This window comes from Pomacea canaliculata, linkage group LG3 (genome assembly GCF_003073045.1).
Source record: "Pomacea canaliculata isolate SZHN2017 linkage group LG3, ASM307304v1, whole genome shotgun sequence".
NCBI lineage: Eukaryota > Metazoa > Mollusca > Gastropoda > Architaenioglossa > Ampullariidae > Pomacea > Pomacea canaliculata.
In genome coordinates, this window is record NC_037592.1 from 10,641,939 (window position 1) to 10,659,623 (window position 17,685).

Sequence of the window (17,685 nt, forward strand, 5' to 3'; positions counted from 1 at the left end):
AACTTGAACTTTGAACAGACCTCCATCAGTGTATACAAGCAGACATGGATAAGATAGTCAAAAAACGACAAATATTGTCAGATATACAAATATGGGCAAGGACAAATAACAATGTAGCACCTGTCATGAGAGAAAGAGAAAAGAGAGAGAGAACGGACGGATAAAAACATTGATTCATTCTGTCCGACCGCATTACTGAAAGAAAGATAGAAAAAGGAAAAATAAAACACAATGGCTAAACACATTAAGAATTATACAGGTGTGGTCTTGAATACCAAGCACGGAGCATGCGCAACACATGCAGATTATGGGATGTTAGCCATCTCGTGTAGCAACACGTTGTTAGCAAGTCTAACAAATGAGAGGAATTATTCCCACCCGCCAATCCTCCAAAAAATGAAATTTACACATGTATCATATATTCATACATCACAGCTATTTGACCAACTGCAAATTGTAGCTCTGCTCTCACACATACATAATTTCTTTGTTCCATCGACTACAACTACAACATCTCTCATATCAGTGTCCTTCATCCTCAGAGAGACATGCACAGAGTACAGAGAGAAAGAAAAAAAAGGAGAAGGACTTCTCATTACCTCCATCTTTAAACAGCAAATTTTTGTACGTCAGTTTATTCGCTTGAGCACGTGTGTGTGTGCGTGCGTGCGTGCGTGCGTGCGTGCGTGTGTTCGTGTGTGCGTGTGTGTGTGTGTGTGTGTGTTCGTGTGTGTGTGTGTGTGTGTGTGTGGTGCATGCCTTTTGAGGTGACAGACGTGCCAAAGCGCATTCCCTAAGGATCGGATCCCAAGTGTTAGCAATCTCTTTCCTCCTTGTGATGAATGGGCGAGGTCTACAGTGGCGTGGCGCCCTCTGCATGCAGGTCTGTGAGGAGCCATGCATATGCATGCACTGATTAATTAGCCTTATAACAGTGTCTCGACAATACAGGGCAAAGGTCGCGTGCATTCATTTGCTGCCATTGTCCATGCAGGCTCTGACGAGATCATAAGGATATTTACATCGTCTTAACTTCTACCACACACTCTGTCTCTCTCTATCTCTCTCTCACACACACACACGAGATAAGAGAGAAAGAAGGAATGCAAGTAAGTTTGCTTTAATGGTTACTCTTTTACTCTGGCAGGCCTCGTGTCCGCACGACGGGGACAATAATTGGAGTCACTCTTGCTCCTCATCTGTTTGTTTTTTTCTGAGTGACCTTCTCAGCAATATTGGCAATACTGTTCTAATTACTGCTGTTGAGTGAAAGCTTAAAAGTTACTTTCAAATCCATACCTCATTGATCTTGTCTTTATTTGTTCTTCTTACATACATTATCCTCGTAGAGAGTGAAAATACAATAAATACAAGGGCTGACTGCGGTAACTGGCGCATGCGCACACAGATGCACATATTAAAGCTCAGCCTCTCTTGAAAACAGGACTAATAGAGACATAATATTGCGGATGGTGAAGAGGTGGGTGGTGGGAAGCGAGTTTCAGTGATGGATTTCAATTTCATAAGTCCAGTCGACGATTACGACCTTCCAGTTTCTGGACTCTTGTCACTCTGGACAGCGAGAACTATTATCTTCAAATGGATCGTTCTCAAATGGCTCGAGTCAACTACAATGCAGGAATAAAAACACTCGTGACTTTTTTTTTTTTTTATTTCGTCTTCAGTTTTGGATGCAGCAGGCAAGTGCTTGAGAATGAGGGGCTGGGCCAAAGGACAGACATTTCACTTTCATCGCTTCTCGTTTCTGTGTTTTTGGCTGTGTGGGACATTTCTTGCTTTCTCTCTCCTCCCAAAGTGGAGAGCTTCACTGCTCGGAGTGTGACAACCGCTTGTTACAAAGAAAGACTGTTGTCTCTTTTGAGTGTCATTACACGCTTCTGTGGCGTTCAAAAAAATGACTGAAAAAATTGCTTGGCTTGTTTGAAAAACCGACTGCGAGGTTCATGAGGTCACAAAAAGCAAACTTGGTCGAAAGCTGAAGGAAATAGTTTTTTAAAAATAATTTTTTGTTTTAGCGGAGGCATCGCGATCTAGAATATTTGTAGCTATTTTTCTGCCACTTTGGCAATCATTGACTTGGAACACACATTTATCATCTTGGTTTGTTCTTTATACAAAGACGGGAATGGAGGGGTTTCCTGTTTAAAGTCGTTAGAAAGTCAGGAAATTCATTTCTAGTGAACATTGAAAATTCTGCCACTTCTGCATGTGTGTTTTCTAACTGGGGGACTGCATGAGAAAGTGAGGCAGGGATGGAGATGAAAGACAGGATGTGAACCACACTCACTCACCCTGATAATAATACAAACAAAGGTGAAGCTAGGCAACCTTCAAACACAAATCCGAAACCGTAGTACTGTTGCTGCTGTATTGCTTGTGGACAATCAGATAAGGAAAGCAACATGTGTGACCTTTGATCTTCTGAGATCCTGTAGACATGGAAGGTCAAGGCGTCATCAGGGAATCAACCATCTTGAAATACTATTGCGTGTTGTGCGTTCAGGCAAAGGCAGGGCATGGGGAAACATAACATGAATTTGCAGACAACCTCCATCTCAGCTGAGGAGCAAGAAGCTTCACACTTGGAGGGAACAGCTGCAGCAGGACATCAGAGCAACTTTCAAGTTCCCCCTTGCCTGTGGGTCTACCATGATTAAAGCGGAGAAAGGACTTAGTGTCCAACTCCACTCTCTACATGGTCTAGAGACAGTGAACCACTCACGATTCTCTTCCCTAGGATATAGGACTTAACCATCTTTACCTTTTGGAGTTTTTGTTGAAGAGGAAGGCGCTCCATACAATGACTGCACGACCGGAAAGACAGCCCAGCATGCAACAGGGAGCAGAGAAAGAGGAACAAGCCACCGTGGGCAAAGGAAGAATGGTGTTGCCATGCACACCCGATGTCTGCACGTTCAGAATCCTCCACACCCCTAGTGACGCCATCGGGATTAGGACTGTTGCAGGGACCAGAGCTCAACATCCGGCACCAAGAGGAGGTTACAGAAAAATACACGGGTTGTCTTCCCTTGTCTACCATTGCATGCTTCGCTTTAGGGCGAAGGAATATGAAGGAATAAAAATGGAAAAAGACACGAAAGTTTCAGAGCTAGTAAACCTTCCTCTTTTATTATTAAGCAGCTTAGTCACACACAAAAAAACAAGGAAAGGCAATAATATGTGTGTGTGTGTGTGAGAGAGAGAGAGAGAGAGAGAAAAAATTCTTTCACTCCTAGTTTATCCAGATATTTTCATCCTTTCCTTTTTTTTATTCCTTAGACATTTCCGTTTTTGTAAGTCCACTCCCGACATGTCCTTTCTGACTATACTCTCATGAAGACCTCTCTCTGACACTCCTTCATATTAAACAGGGGTCCCCCACCTCCCACTGACACTTCTCCTCCCGCACTGACAATGGCACAAAGCCCGGCTGCTGCTCTGTCTTTTCTTGTCGTGCCACAAGTACTCTTTCCGGTTTCCTAGCTATTTCCAATACGAGAGTTGCCTCCCTGAACCAATAGATGCTCCAGCCTTAAGTGGGGCTCCTTCCTCTGGTGTAAGATAGACATTGTGGGGAGGGTCTGTCGAAAAAGACCAGACTTTGAGCTTTCGTCATACAGAGAAGTACAGAGGTTGTTGTGCACAAGGAGAAAAAGAAGACAGGAAAGAACAAGAGCAAGTTGAAGAACAGCCTAGAGCAAGAACAAAAGGAACACGAAGAAAAAAACCAAGTAGTCTGATATGTTCATCAAGAGAGTAATTAAAATAATTACCTCCCGCTAAAGACTCTTGCAGACATACAACAAAAAGTGCTCAGAGGTCAGGAAAATTGGCAGAACATTGACCCCATAGTACGAAATGTTTCATAACAGGATTTCATTGTCATTACCGACTCGAGAAACCGATGTGAATCGTCGGCAGCTGAAGAGTTAAAACGCGCAGTGAGAGAGAGAAAGAGAAAAAAATGGATTTGGGGAGGCGAAGCATCGTGCAGTGTTTACTGATCTCTGATAGTCAGTCACCAGAAGACTGTGGAAAGCTACTTGAGTACCCGACTGTTAGTTTACAGGGTGGGACACCTTTTGCAGTCCTAGACCCTTGTTCATGCGCACTGGTTAGACCGTCTTGTGTTTTGCATGTTTCTGCAAGTCTGCTGAACAGAGTTGTCGAAGCTGCTTCATTTTACTCGGCATTTGTCCGAATACCCCAGTCTCCCCTTCGTATCTTTTCTTCATGCTTTCTCCTTGCCTGACTGAATAACTGTAACTGAAGTAGCAACATTGAAAACATTTTTTTAACGGAAACTGCATTTCCCTTTCCTTCCCATCCCCCAGAAGATTCGTCTCTCGGTCATGAGAAGGGAGGTAATTTTATTCACAAAGCGTGTTCTAGCTGTGACCCCTTTGTTTCTTCTCATCTTCTCCTCCTACCCTCCCACCCCATCATACCCCCCGTCTACCCCACCAACGTTCCTCTGGTGCCCAGCAGTCCCCTGCTGACGTCACGGGATTCACGAAGTGCTTGACCCTGCTTGGAGGGTTCTTCAAGATGCAACGACGCGCAGGAAATTTCAAATCGAGCGAGATTTAAAAATTCCAATGTTTCCACACTTCCGCCACCTACTGGTAAACTATTTGTTATTTAAAATAAGACGGATTGCAGCAGAGTGAGGTTGTATGCGACAAGGTGTATAACAACACTGTGTATTGTGAAATGTTTCTTCGTCTGACTTTCAGAAGAGTTGGGACAAAGGGATTCTGAAAGATCCTTGGACGGGGTTACGAATGAACTTTTACCCCCTTATCTTCGATTCTATGATTTTTTTATTATTATTATTTCTTGTTTCCTTACTAAAAACCAGAAGTTGCACAAGCGGAATCGACAGCAGGCAATGTCAGCAAGGGGGGAGCAGATCCACGCAGGCCTTTTGTCTTAAAAGTTAATCTGAAGTTGCTTTCCCCCTTCTCCACTTAGGCTCCACCTCCACACCCAACACTCCTCCATTTTGGTCAAGTGGCGACAATTCGGAAAGTGACATGTGGGCATGCTCCGAGGAGCGGAAGCTGGAGTCACGTGACGAACTGTTGGTGCGCGCGCTTTTGATGGACCCCGGCGTGAATAAGAAAAGATTCGGTTAAAAAACGAAAAAAGGAACAAAAATTGCGGGGATGCTCTTGAGAACGACAGCTGATTTCTGATGGCGATGTCGCTTGTGAAACGCTAACATGCCGTGACAAATCTCCGATGAAAATAATTCTGTCCAGACTTTGTCCGCCTGCCTTCCTGTCCTTTTCACCTCCGTTTTTCACTCCACCTCCGCCATTCCCTCTTTTTTTTTATTTTATTTTTATTTTTTTTGATCCTCACCTCTCCTCCCAAACTCTCCGAATTCACAGAATCATCTTGCCTCCCTCTGTTGAGGACCGAAAGAATGAATATTCAAAGAAGCTAACAGTTCCGTTACCACGAGGATTAATTCTATCTCTGAGGTGCTGTGGACCAATCGCGGAAGTCTTCTGCTCGTGTGGCCAATGTCTTCGCTAGACTGATGTCATACACAAGAGGATGTCACTCTGTCTCCATGTCTTCCTGTAGCTCACCAAAAAACACAAGAAAAACATTCTCCAAATTGACAGATCCGAGAGTCTCTCGATGTCCCCCGATGTCAACCCTCAAGGAACGCCAAACTCACTTCCTTCTCTCTTAATTAGATTACCCTTGTATGTATCCGCTAAATCTTCGTTTTAATAAAGTTCAGACCGACCTCTTTAGATTGTCAGTCTGTCTGTCAGAGGGGGAGTGGGGAAGGTTCTCAGTCTTAGAGGACAGAGACTTTTCTCACAATGTAGTTCTTCTACATTCTTCGACGCAAAAATCTTTTCTTACATTGAGGAGGAAGTTTAATATTCTGCTATTGTGTCTTAGTCTATCCTCTAATTTTTCTGAGAAGAAGTGGGGCTTGATGACATATCGAAAGTCAAGAAAGGATTGTCCACTCATGGCGAACAGTAGAATTAAGTTCCCTTTAACAGACACGAGTCAAGAGAGTGACATGTGAACCTTGATGTACTGTGTGATGTATTGATGTATTCTTTCTTATCCTCACCATCAACATCGTCGCCGTTGGCCGTTGTAACTGAAGCTGACGTATGCACAGACCGCCATCTTGTAGAAGAGAATGTAAGAGGGATTTGAGACCCAAGAGGCGCAACTCATCCTTTTCAAGACAGTTCGTTATTTAAAAACGTTTCAGTTTGAATTTTAAATTTTGTAAATTCATCTAATTGCGCTTTAAGGCTAAAAAGTAGTATATGCCACTGTCATTTATATTTGAGTCGTGTTTTAAGCAACTTGTTTTTTCTTGTTTTACGTTTTCAGGTTTTTTTTTCTCTCTCTCTCTCTCTCGTTGCTTTTGTTTGCTTGTGTTTCCGTTTTTCCTTGTTCGCAGTTCACTTGTCGCCGACATGTAGACACTTTTCTTTCATTTTACATTTTTTTCCCAGAATTTCTTTCACAGTCAACATTTTTCTTACATTTTTCTCCCTTTTGGTTTTCTTTATCTGCCTCCCTCTCCCTCTCTCTCTCCCTCTCTCTCTCTTTCCCTCTCAATCATTGGCAGGGTTCATTGTGGCTGTACGTGTTAAAAATACACCTGTACCAGCACGGAGTCTCTTCCTTACAGAGAAATATACATAAATCTATATATACAAACTGAAAAAATATGTGTATATATATATACACACACAGCAAATACGCTCACAAACGCCAAACGAAAGAAAGAAAAACAAGAGGACAAGAGGTGAGACAAATAATTATGGTTCTGTTCCCTCTTTTTCCGACATTTGAAAATGTACTCATCGATGTGTATTTTTCCAGATATTGAAGTAAAGTAATCAATAAACAGATTTCATGGTTTTTGTGAACCTTTATGCATGGACAGAAAACGTCCTATCGTGTTTTGAAGAAACAAAAAGAAATGAAAGTGTAGTGCTCCCTTCCTGTACTGTCTGCCAATGGCTTATTTTATTATCATGTCCACACGACATGATAAACTCTGAGTACATGAAGCGAGCCGCAGGAAAGAATTTTAGAAAGTGTTTCAAAAATCGAAACTAATAAAATAATAACAAAGAAAATAAATAAAGGTGTCGTTTTGCTAAAGCATTACATTGTGATCAACGTCCTCCATTTTAAGGTTTATCTAATTTAGTTTGCACAAAGATGTCAGCTTTTGAGGGTAAAAACTCCATCACGCACTGAGATCATTATCATCGTGTTTTTCTTTATGTTTTCTTGCTTTATGCATTCTTTACACAAATCATTTGAAACGTGGAAACGTCACTCTGGTATTTATTTATTTATTTATGTTCCCTAGACGTCACTCTGGTATTTATTTATACATGTTCGGGGGAGAGTTTGGTTGTAGGTGAGGCCACTGTACTAAAACTATTAGACAGCCCAGCGTTTACTTACTTGAGTTCTTCTGTGCGTGCATCGTGCGTGACATCACAGCTAATGTTGCTTTACAGCGAACGTCACTGCCCCAAGTATGAGTTAGCGCAAAGTAGTGTATAGTGTGTAAATTCGAAAAAGTTGAAAAATGTCTTCCTGGCACTCTGGTTAATTCTGCTTTGTTTGTTGTCTGAAAAAAATGCTTATGCATGCGTGCATGCCCCCGCACACACACGCACACACACGTGCGCACGTCACTAACGATATCACCATCGACCACCTCAGCCAACATCAAGACACTCACACCGACGGGAATTAACGGATGATAATTGCCTAAGCTTGATTTAGGTAATCCAGTTTGGTCATGCTTCAAAGAAATGCTTTTCACAATTATCAGTTTCCCGGATTTTTTTCCAATCATATTAATTAAATGTTGCTGCTTCAATACCTTCCCTCACACCTAAATAACTTTTTCTTCATCGCAAAAAAATGTCTACCATTGAAAGAAATATTTTGAGGTGTTGCGCTTTATATAGAATCTTTCTTAGGAAGGAAATGAAAAGAACGGGTTTTAAAAAAAATTAAATTCAGTCTAAATAAACTGTAAAAACTGCAAAAACTTTCTGTTCCACCTCCGTCAGACCTGAAAATGTTTCTCATCAAGTGAAAGGTGTGCTTCCCTCAGATGATCCATGTGTGTGAGGGGCATGTGAGTGTATTTGGGGGGTAGTGAGTGTGTGTGTGTGGAGGTGCCTGGGTAGACGGGTGGGTGTGGATGCATGTTTGTGTGTGGGTGGGTCTGTGCGCCTGTGCTTCCATGCTTTCCACTAAGACTTCAGAGTTTCTTTTTGAAAGACTTTCATCCATTACATTAATGTGTTCGCCATTTTCATTACATTATTCCCTCGGCAAAGTCTTGATCAGAAAATTGACGACTTTGCCGAACTCACTCTTCACATTTCTCTCAATACCATCTCTTCCTGCAGAATTAAAAAATATACATAAATTCTAAAATAATAACCGACACAGACTAGTGCAGTTACCTTCAAAGTTTAGTGGCGAAGACGAAAAAAAGAGTCAAAATGTATTTTAAAAGTGTTGTTGTAATGTTAAAAACTGAGTCAGTCCTCCAAAGCCAATCGAAACTGACTTTTCTTACAGCTTTCAGTGTTTCCAAACATCATCAAAATCTGTTTTTCTTTCATCTTTTCATCTTAAAGCTGTTGCGGGAAGATGAATTAAACTGCTTTTTGAAATGAAGACAATTGCTTCGAAGGTCAGCACGTCAGTTAGCCTTTCGATCACACTCACACGTGCTCTCACCGCACCAGACCCTCCTGTGAGCATGCGCAGTCAGTCGCTCTCTCACGTGCAAGGTTCCACTCTCGTACTTTCTGTCTTCTCTCGTCTTTCAGACTCAGTCGCCCGCTGACAAACCTTCGAGGCCATTCTTAGTCTGCAAATATCGACGAAAAAAGATTTTTTTTCCAAGTTTGGCACAAGTTTTTAAATAACCGTTAGAGCGGCCATCACGAGGTCTAATCTGCCAGTAAGCAACACGAGCAGAGAAAAGTCTGAAGTCACTTTTTATGGAGTTTTACTGACGTGTCTGGCGGAATATTAGGGACCACACATACCAGCTTTCTAATCACCACTTTATCTATATATAAATATGTAAACATGTGAGACTTGGTCCTTGAAAGCGGACTTGGACAGGAGACCGCCATCTCTAGAGATAAGATGCTACAAGAAGTTTTGACTTACGAAGACCACATCATTATTGACGAGGTACGAGAGTGATGGGAAAATTGATGTTGTCAGGAACTAATATTTTATCACGGGGAAACAGCTAGTCATGTAAACAGATGCCACTCACAGGAAAAAAAAAAAAACACTGTGGGTGAAACGAGATTTGAACACTGGAAAGCCGAATCTTATTGTATTGGTGACCGGCGCTAACCGCTGCGCCACCGGGGCGCCCACAAAGTACGAGAAAGAGAATCAGGCAGATGACTGAGCGCTGATAATATTTCGTATTCACTACGAAAAGACTTACATTTAAGTGATGTAGACAGGTCACAAGATCATCAGAACTTTCAGTGCTCATTCTGCAGGGAGCAGTACAGATAAGTCAGAGAGAAGAAAAAAATGGACAGAACAACATCTAATACTGGTCTGACTTGTCAGACAATGAGAAAAATGACAGAGAACTGAGAAATTTGGTGAGAGATGTGGCGATAATGTCGTTCCTTTACGACCATTAACCGTAAAGACAATGATAGTGACTATGATTTTGGTTCGTTTATTTCTTATGACTGCTTTCAAGAAAGGAAATTGTTCATCTCTATTGTAAACAGAAGTAGACAACAAAGACTCATTGTATTGTAGTCATGCTCGCCTGATTTATTTATGTGTTGATTGATTTATTTTTATTTATTTATTTCTCATCTTTTCTGCCATCTTAAAATGTCCAATCCCCTCACAGGAAGGAGCAAAGTTGTTGCTTTATTCACTCGCTCATTTCAGTTCTCCTAACTACAAATAATCTCATTACCAGCCTGTCTGGCATCAGATACTAAGTTTAAAGCACTTAATTGCTTTTGATAAGGCTGCTCTCAAATTGCGAGGATGGAACGTGCCCGGATGACGCCAGGCGCAGCGACACTTGTCACGACCTACGTCTGTAGCTCTCGGTCCCAGGGGACATAATGCAGGATGAGGGGAGAGGGGAGAGAACAGTCATGTCTTCTAATTCTTGTCCAAAACTTAATTTTCACGAAATTACAGACATGGCGGAGCAGGTCTACAATCTTCGGACATATATACGCTGTTAAGTTGAAACTTGGGGCTGGGTGTGATCAGGGAGATGAGTGCTTGGTGATCACGTGTTATGTGCGCGTGCGTGTTTGTCACATGTGATTGTCTGTGTCCGCGTACGTGAGTGTGTGTGTGTGTGCTTTTGCTTGAGAGCATGGCAAACATTCGCGCTCGTGAAGACATACGAGTGAGATGTAAGTTCCCGGATGTAACCAGGGTTAGCGAGAGTTAGCGAGAGGTCAGCGAGAGGTCAGCGAGAAGTCAGCAGCGAGTTAGTGGGTGAGACCGCACTTCTTCCCGTTTGAAGAGACATTAGTGTAAAGTTCTTTTGTTTGTAAAGAGCTTATCTCTTGAAAACCCTCGTCAGGCAGAATAATGTTATTTTAGAATGAAGTTCTCTTGTAATGTTTGATAAAGCTGTCGCCGTTGTTTAGATTACAACTAGCAGACACAATGAACTTCTCAAAATTCACCTTTCATCTCCTTTCTTTTTTTTTTTTGGGGGGGGGGGGGGGTGGTACCAGGATTACTTGTGAACTTAATTATTTAAAGTTTGCATACAAAACAGAAATGTTATTTGTCGCTCTTCAAATGCTGTCCTCTTGCTCTTTGCATGTCAACATCACATTAATCGCTCTTGACAAAGAATATGGCGGCGGCAAAGTCCAAATGAGCTTAGCGATCGAGAAAAAGAAAAGACTGAAGGCGAGGCTAGCAATCAGTTGTAGCCAAGCAGCCGCCGGGGCAAGAGAATGTAAGTGGTTTACTGTGACTAGGTCACTGAATGGGGGACTCCTACCAACTCCTTCAGCTGAATCACCTTTCATAATGTATTTGTTTGAAATGCCGCTAGGGAGTCGGTGGTGTAGTAGACCTTTCCATCGACAGATCCGAGAGAAGGACCTTCGACCTCTGACCTGCTTCTGCTTCTTGGAGCCCACTAGTAGGTTCGGAACCTCATAGCAACTCTGACATCACCTACAGTTTTTTTTTAGTTCATTTTAGGCAGACGAACCATTTGCAGGATAAAACTCTAAGTAAACATCGACTTTTTTCAAACTTATAATTCCATAGTAACTCGTCTAACACTTCGGCATCAAAATTATGAGGTGTCGCCAAAAAATAGACACTGCTCGGGGCAGGTAGGAGTAAGTCAGACACATTTGAAAATTAGATAATACGGCTGATGAAGAAAGCTCCTCCCCAAGTTTCCCAGAATGCATCGCGCCTAGTCTCCGGCTAATCTCCGCGGCTTTAGTTGCCTGATTCGAGGTCATCTCTTAATAACCCCTGACCTTTACAAGTCCTCAAGCCTGTCAAGTCATCTTCTGCGATCTTGGACTTCCTCTTCGGCAATGTTCCCCAGAAAGGTTCTTTCCCTGGTTTGTTTTGTGTTTTGTTTTGTTTTGTTTTGTTTTGTTTTGTTTTGTTTTGTTTTGTTTTGTTTTGTTTTGTTTTGTTTTGTTTTGTTTTGTTTTGTTTTGGTTGGTTGGTTGGTTGGTTGGTTGGTTGGTGGGTTGGTGGGTTGTTTGTTTGTTTGTTTGTTTGTTTGTTTGTTTGTTTGTTTGTTTGTTTGTTTGTTTTGGTGAGAGTTGGACATTTTCTGGCGCTTTAGCAACCGTCGACCATATGTAAGGGAAACAGCGAAGGGTCAGCCGTTGAAAATATTGTTTGTTTGTTAATAAAAGTACGTGTTGTCAAACTCTTTGAGAATAGAATGTAGCATTTTTATTTTATTATTATTATTATTATTATTATTATTATTATTATTATTATTATTATTATTATTATTATTATTATTATTATTATTATTATTATTATTATTATTATTGTTATTATTGTTGAGTGTAGCGTTTGTAAGGTTTACTTTTTATCAGAAGTATGTGGTCTGTATATTTTAATGTTACTGTTATTTTGTTTATCCGAAGATCAATAGAGTTAACACGATTTTGATAGATTTGCCATCTTAAAATAACTAACAGACATCACACATGGTCCATCTAGGAAAAGGTTATTGGTTTTGATGACAAAGCTTTTGAATAATATTTGAAGACAACTCCACTGTCATTTAAAAAAAACGCTTTAATTTTCTGGACGACTTTACATAACTGAATTTTTGTCAACTCAAAAACTTTTGGGCCGATGCGAGCGATTATACTGCAAAAGGAACATCAAGGGAAAGCCCGTGCAAAGTATTTTTGTTTTGAAATCTTTGGCAACAGATTAATAGAGTCCATTGAACAGTTTAAAAATGAAGAACCAAATGAGAATTGAGATTAATAACTGATTTCATGCAAAACCTCAACTCTTGGCACGACTGTTATGTCTTCGAGGCCATGTTTTCAGCTATGAAATAATCGAGTCTGTCAGAACGATCACACAATATTACAGACTGCACCAAACACGAAAGAATATTGCCGTGTAAGACGCCATTTGTAGCACTAATTAACGCCTCCAACTCAAAATCCCAAAAAAGAAAATCGTTTATCGAGAAATTTATTTTTTAAAAATTCTTTGACCTGTTTGGAAATCGTCGCGACCAAAGTATTTTAGGATGTTGCCGATTGCTTGCTGTTTACAATATATCCCGGTGGGTGCAATATAACTGCCAGGCAACCAGCCCTGTAAACAGATGCCACGTATCGAGAAAAAGCAGGATGCCCGAGACGGGATTTGAACCCACGACAATCACTCCTCACTGTACTGGTGACAGGCTCTACATGTTGTAGCCCTTTAAGGAACCTATGTAGATTGTTTTTTGTTTGTAATTTATTTTTGCGTCAAATGTCTTAATTTTTGTTACCTATTTTAATCCATTTGCATTGCCGGTGGCTAGAAATGAAACAGTGCAAAATTTGTAACAGATTTTACCGTCACTGACATATACTTCATCTCATATAGCATCCCTTCTCTCTCTCTCACTGTCGTTAACACTAACACATACACACACACATGCACACACACACATATGCACCACCTCCATCCCCCATCAAGCGACTTTTTAAGCTGTGGGCTAGTTTACAATGGCGATCACGACCAACATGTGCCCCTGGATGGGGTGAGAGAAGGAGGAATCACACAATGGCTGAGGCCCAGTCGCGGCTCTTGTCGCCGAGTCAGGGAAATATGAAATCCTATCGGATGCTTGACCTCCTGGCCCTCAGGAAGCCGCCATCACAGTGCAGGGGAGTCTGTCAGACCTGATAATTCATGTCGGGGGGAGAGGAGGTGCTACAGGATCGACCATGCCAAACCCTTCCCCAGCGATAAAAAGTTTTGGAATATCAGCAAAAATGATTTGTGGGGCTGTATTTTTCAAAGTCATCCCTTTCTGTCAAATTTCAATGAATATTTATTCAGAAACTGACCTTGTTTGCAGGTTGATAGAAAAATCTACAGCCGTTAGTCATTTGCAAGAAATCATCAGTAATCAGTGTCTATGGACACGCGGACTGAAACAAGTATTTCTGAAAATGATATCTTCTACAATGTTAAATACCAAACTTGAAGGCCATAAACTGAGACCATAGTTTTAATTATTTTTTTTTAATTAATGTTTGCGTCGCATCGTCTTATAATCTTCTCGTTTGAATGAAAAGCAATCATATCTTCTTACATCAAGAGGTTCTTGATTAGAGATGGATATGCAAGAGGTTTCTCCTTCACGTCTAACAAACTTCACTCTTTATACTTCAGTTATCGACTTTAGATAGATAGATAGACAGACAGACAGATAGACAGACAAAGCATAGAATTTGTCAAGACTACAACCGCTTGGAGAGTTATTAACCCTACATTAATTAAACTCGTCGCTGGATCTGTTATTTACTCAGATGTTCACAAATTATTTCTCTTACTGCTTAACCCAACAAATTCGGGAAAAAAATTAATTCGGAAATCTTGTAGACATTTAAGTCTCCGCTTCTCATCTACAATTCGTTGCCTAGCGACACAACGAAGGGATGCACACTGACTTGATGACTTTATATCGCATACAAAACACACACACACACACAGAACTTAGAAATCACATAATGCAATCTGAAAGCCTAAAAACCAGTTTTAACGCCCAATAATAATCCCGAAAACATCACAAGAAACCGAAATGTTATCGTCGGTGTGAACTACAGAAAACCAAAGCTGGTGTTGATTAAGACTCGTCGATAACACCGTTGATAAGCCTGATGCCAGCACTGAGAGCGCGCGCATTACACGGCACTACACGGCGTGCACGTGACTGCTTGGACCTGAAGGAACTGAGTTCCATCACGGTTACATGCTACACCACCCGTGTGATGTCACAGCAGACGTGTTGACCGAGTCTGAGACTCACCCAACCTTGCAACTCACGTGCGCTGGCGGTTCTGCTCACCCTCGGGACTTGTGTCCGTCTCAGGGTTCAATGAAGCAGGTTGCAGTTTGAACACGTCCCTCACTTCTTCAATCGTTCATGTTTTACCAACATTGTTTTAGAAAGCATCTTGAGGGTTCCACATACAATAATGTGATTTGAGCCACGGTGTTCAGAAACACGTGAAATGATTTTATCGTGTTATGTATAGCGTGAAAATATAGTTGTACCCTGTATGTTCACAAGAATATCGGTGAACAAGAGAATGGAAAGCAATATGTTGAGACTTGGAGAGCGATGGTAGGTTGGGTGAGTATTGTTCTGTGTACACTGGATTGTTGTTGGTGTGTGATGAGGGATGGAGAAGGTACGCACAAGAACACTAGACTTTTGATAAACGAGTAACAAAGATCGGGATTTTTAATGTTTCAACCTACAAGAAGCCAAAACCCGTTGAGTGCAAACGAGCAGTTGACGATCTTACAAGTTCAGGTTAGTCACGATGCACCGTGTGACGTGCAGCTGCTCGACTTTTCCAGGAATCCAGGTTTCTATATTGTTTCGAGTTTGGCGAATAAAATTTCAACATAAGCTTTTGGTTGCAGGTAAGAAAAGGTTTATGTCGAGCGCTCTGTGACGTTAACATAGTTTTACCTGAATATAGTTTGTTATGTCAGAAACCGATGCTGTTACATCATCAAAGCCTAACGCGTGACGATTCGTTTAACGCCACACGTCACTTGAGACACAGCATTTCCCATACACCGTACGTCACTTGGAACACGTAACATTTCACATACACCACACGTCACTCAGAACACGTAACATTTCACATACCACCACACGTGACACGTAACATTTCACATACCACCACACGTGACTCAGGTAGAAGCGAACGTTACAGAAGTCACATCCCACGTCATTCTCTCAACATCGCACGTCACTCGCTCAACTCCACACTGGTGTGACACCAGGCACTCACCTAGCGAGGGATGACGCTGGTTGACGCCTCAGGACTTGGTGGTCAGTCGTGGCCTGCGAAGCTTTTGACCAGCAAACAGTCAAGACTCAGATGTCTCTGTCTCTCTCTCGGCACAATTGTTTCTTAATATTTTTTTAACAAGAAAACTTTTTTCCTCGAAACGCGAACATAGGTCTAACTTGAGAAACGCTCGGGTTTTTTTTTCTTTTTCGATTCACAGACCTCGATGGAGAATTTCCTATTGACTAAGTCGTTGAAAGTTTATTTTATATTGTCTTACGTTAATACTGTTTCAGAGTCCAACGGTTTTTGAATGTTGGCAGCCTTGCTGAGCCGTCTCTCTAAAGCCGGGTGCTGGGCCTGGAGGGCCTGGTCTGTCTCCGCTTGTCGGTGCCTCGGTGCTTCGGTGTCTGTGTCCCCCTTCTGTGTGCCTGCCTCCGGGATGAGGGCCGCTTTTTAACGCAGGCTGGGTGTGTGTGACCCTCCACAGGTAGAGAGCTGCCAGTCGGCAGGAGGTGACGTGGGCTGGTCCAGATCCCGCCTACCGCGGGTGGCAGCCACAACGTCACCGCGGAGGCTCGGCGGCGGTTCACAGGACTGGCATCGGCTGGTGGGCTGCTGGTGGGCTTCTGAGTCTGACAGCCGTGGTCTTGGTGTGGAGATGATGATAGAGTGGGAGTGGCGATGATGACGATCGTCACACACACACACAGATGACAGGATTATCTTTTACGATGAAGACAGGTAGAGAGAGAGAGAAGAAACGATACCACACTCTTTAAATGAAAGATTGTGTGTGTGTGCGCGCGTGCGTGTGTGTGTGTGTGTGTGTGTGTGTGTGTGTGTCTTGCATGTGAGAGTGAGTGTGTTTGTGTGAAAATAGAGAGTTTTTTTACAATATATAGAGTGCGCACGCGCGTGAGGGTGAGGGTGTGTGTGTGTGTTTGTGTATGAGAGAGTGTGTGTGTACAATGTGTGTGTGCACGTAAGAGAGAAAGTGTGAATATATGTGAGAGAGAAAGAAAAAGAGAGAAAGAGAGAGACAATTCTTTACGATATATAGAGTGCAAGTCCTAAGTGTATGTGCGCATGCGCGCGAAAGCGCTTATCACGTGACTGTCATAATTCACACAACAAAACATCGCTTTCCAGTTAATTCTTTCTTTCTTACTAAACCGTTATCTTTTTTCCATGTCCATTTTATCTCTATATAAACCACCCGACATAAAATCGGTAAAAAAAAAAACCAACATAACTGGGGAGGGGGAAGGAAAACAAATGTTTTCTGTTTTATTTATTGTCAGCAACAGTAAACATCTTCAAGTTACGGCGTAAACAAAGACTCGCACTGGATCATGCAGAAAGCCACTTGACACTGAAGTCTTTCTAGCGGACGACGAGAACAAATGAAGCGGGAAAATGGAGAAGAAAAGATTGAGATATTTGTGTATGAGAAATGAAGGCAGTGGGCTAGGTGCGGAGAAAGTTTCAAAATTTAAAAAAATAAAACGATCGAGCAGAAATCGAGCTCCTGGTATCGCTTTTCTAGCCTCGTTCCCATCGTTCGAGGACCTTGCAAAATGATATCGTCTGTTTAATTTGCTGGCAAGCGGTTTAAGAGGGCAAACGAAGTGGAGATGGAGATGGGGTGGAGGTTGGGGGAGTGCGAGGGAGGGAGTGCTACGTTTCGTGTGTTTCCCCGCGAGTTTCACTGGCCGCTATCACACCTTTATCTGCATAAGCACACCTTCATTTGGTGACCCGCACGGTAACCTCTACTTAACGTCAGCTTGCAAATTATTGCTTAATATCGCCGACATCAATCACCGGGGGTGCGGAGGGAACCAGGGAGCCAGAGAGCCAGGGAGCCGGGTGGAAAGCTGTTGTCGGTACACGAACCCCTCCCTTGGCAAGGGCAGACAAGCGCGGGGGTGTCAAGCATGTCTGGGACAGACGGAAAGAGGAGGAGGTGGAAGGGAGGAGGAGGGAGAACTGATAAATGCTCGTTTGTTTGTGGCATCGCGTGAGTAGACATCAGCTTCACTAACGTCACCCTGGTGCT

At 42.3% G+C, this 17,685-nt stretch overlaps 1 protein-coding gene across 1 annotated transcript in view; it reads right to left on the reverse strand.

Moving 5' to 3' along the window:
- The window catches only part of LOC112559928, a 36,233-nt gene extending 20,091 nt beyond the window's left edge, over positions 1-16,142 (reverse strand). The window contains exon 1 of the mRNA XM_025231426.1: positions 15,624-16,142. The gene's annotated coding sequence lies outside the window, so the exon portion shown is untranslated. The remainder of the gene's footprint in view (positions 1-15,623) is intronic.
- Between the last annotated feature and the right edge of the window lie 1,543 nt (positions 16,143-17,685).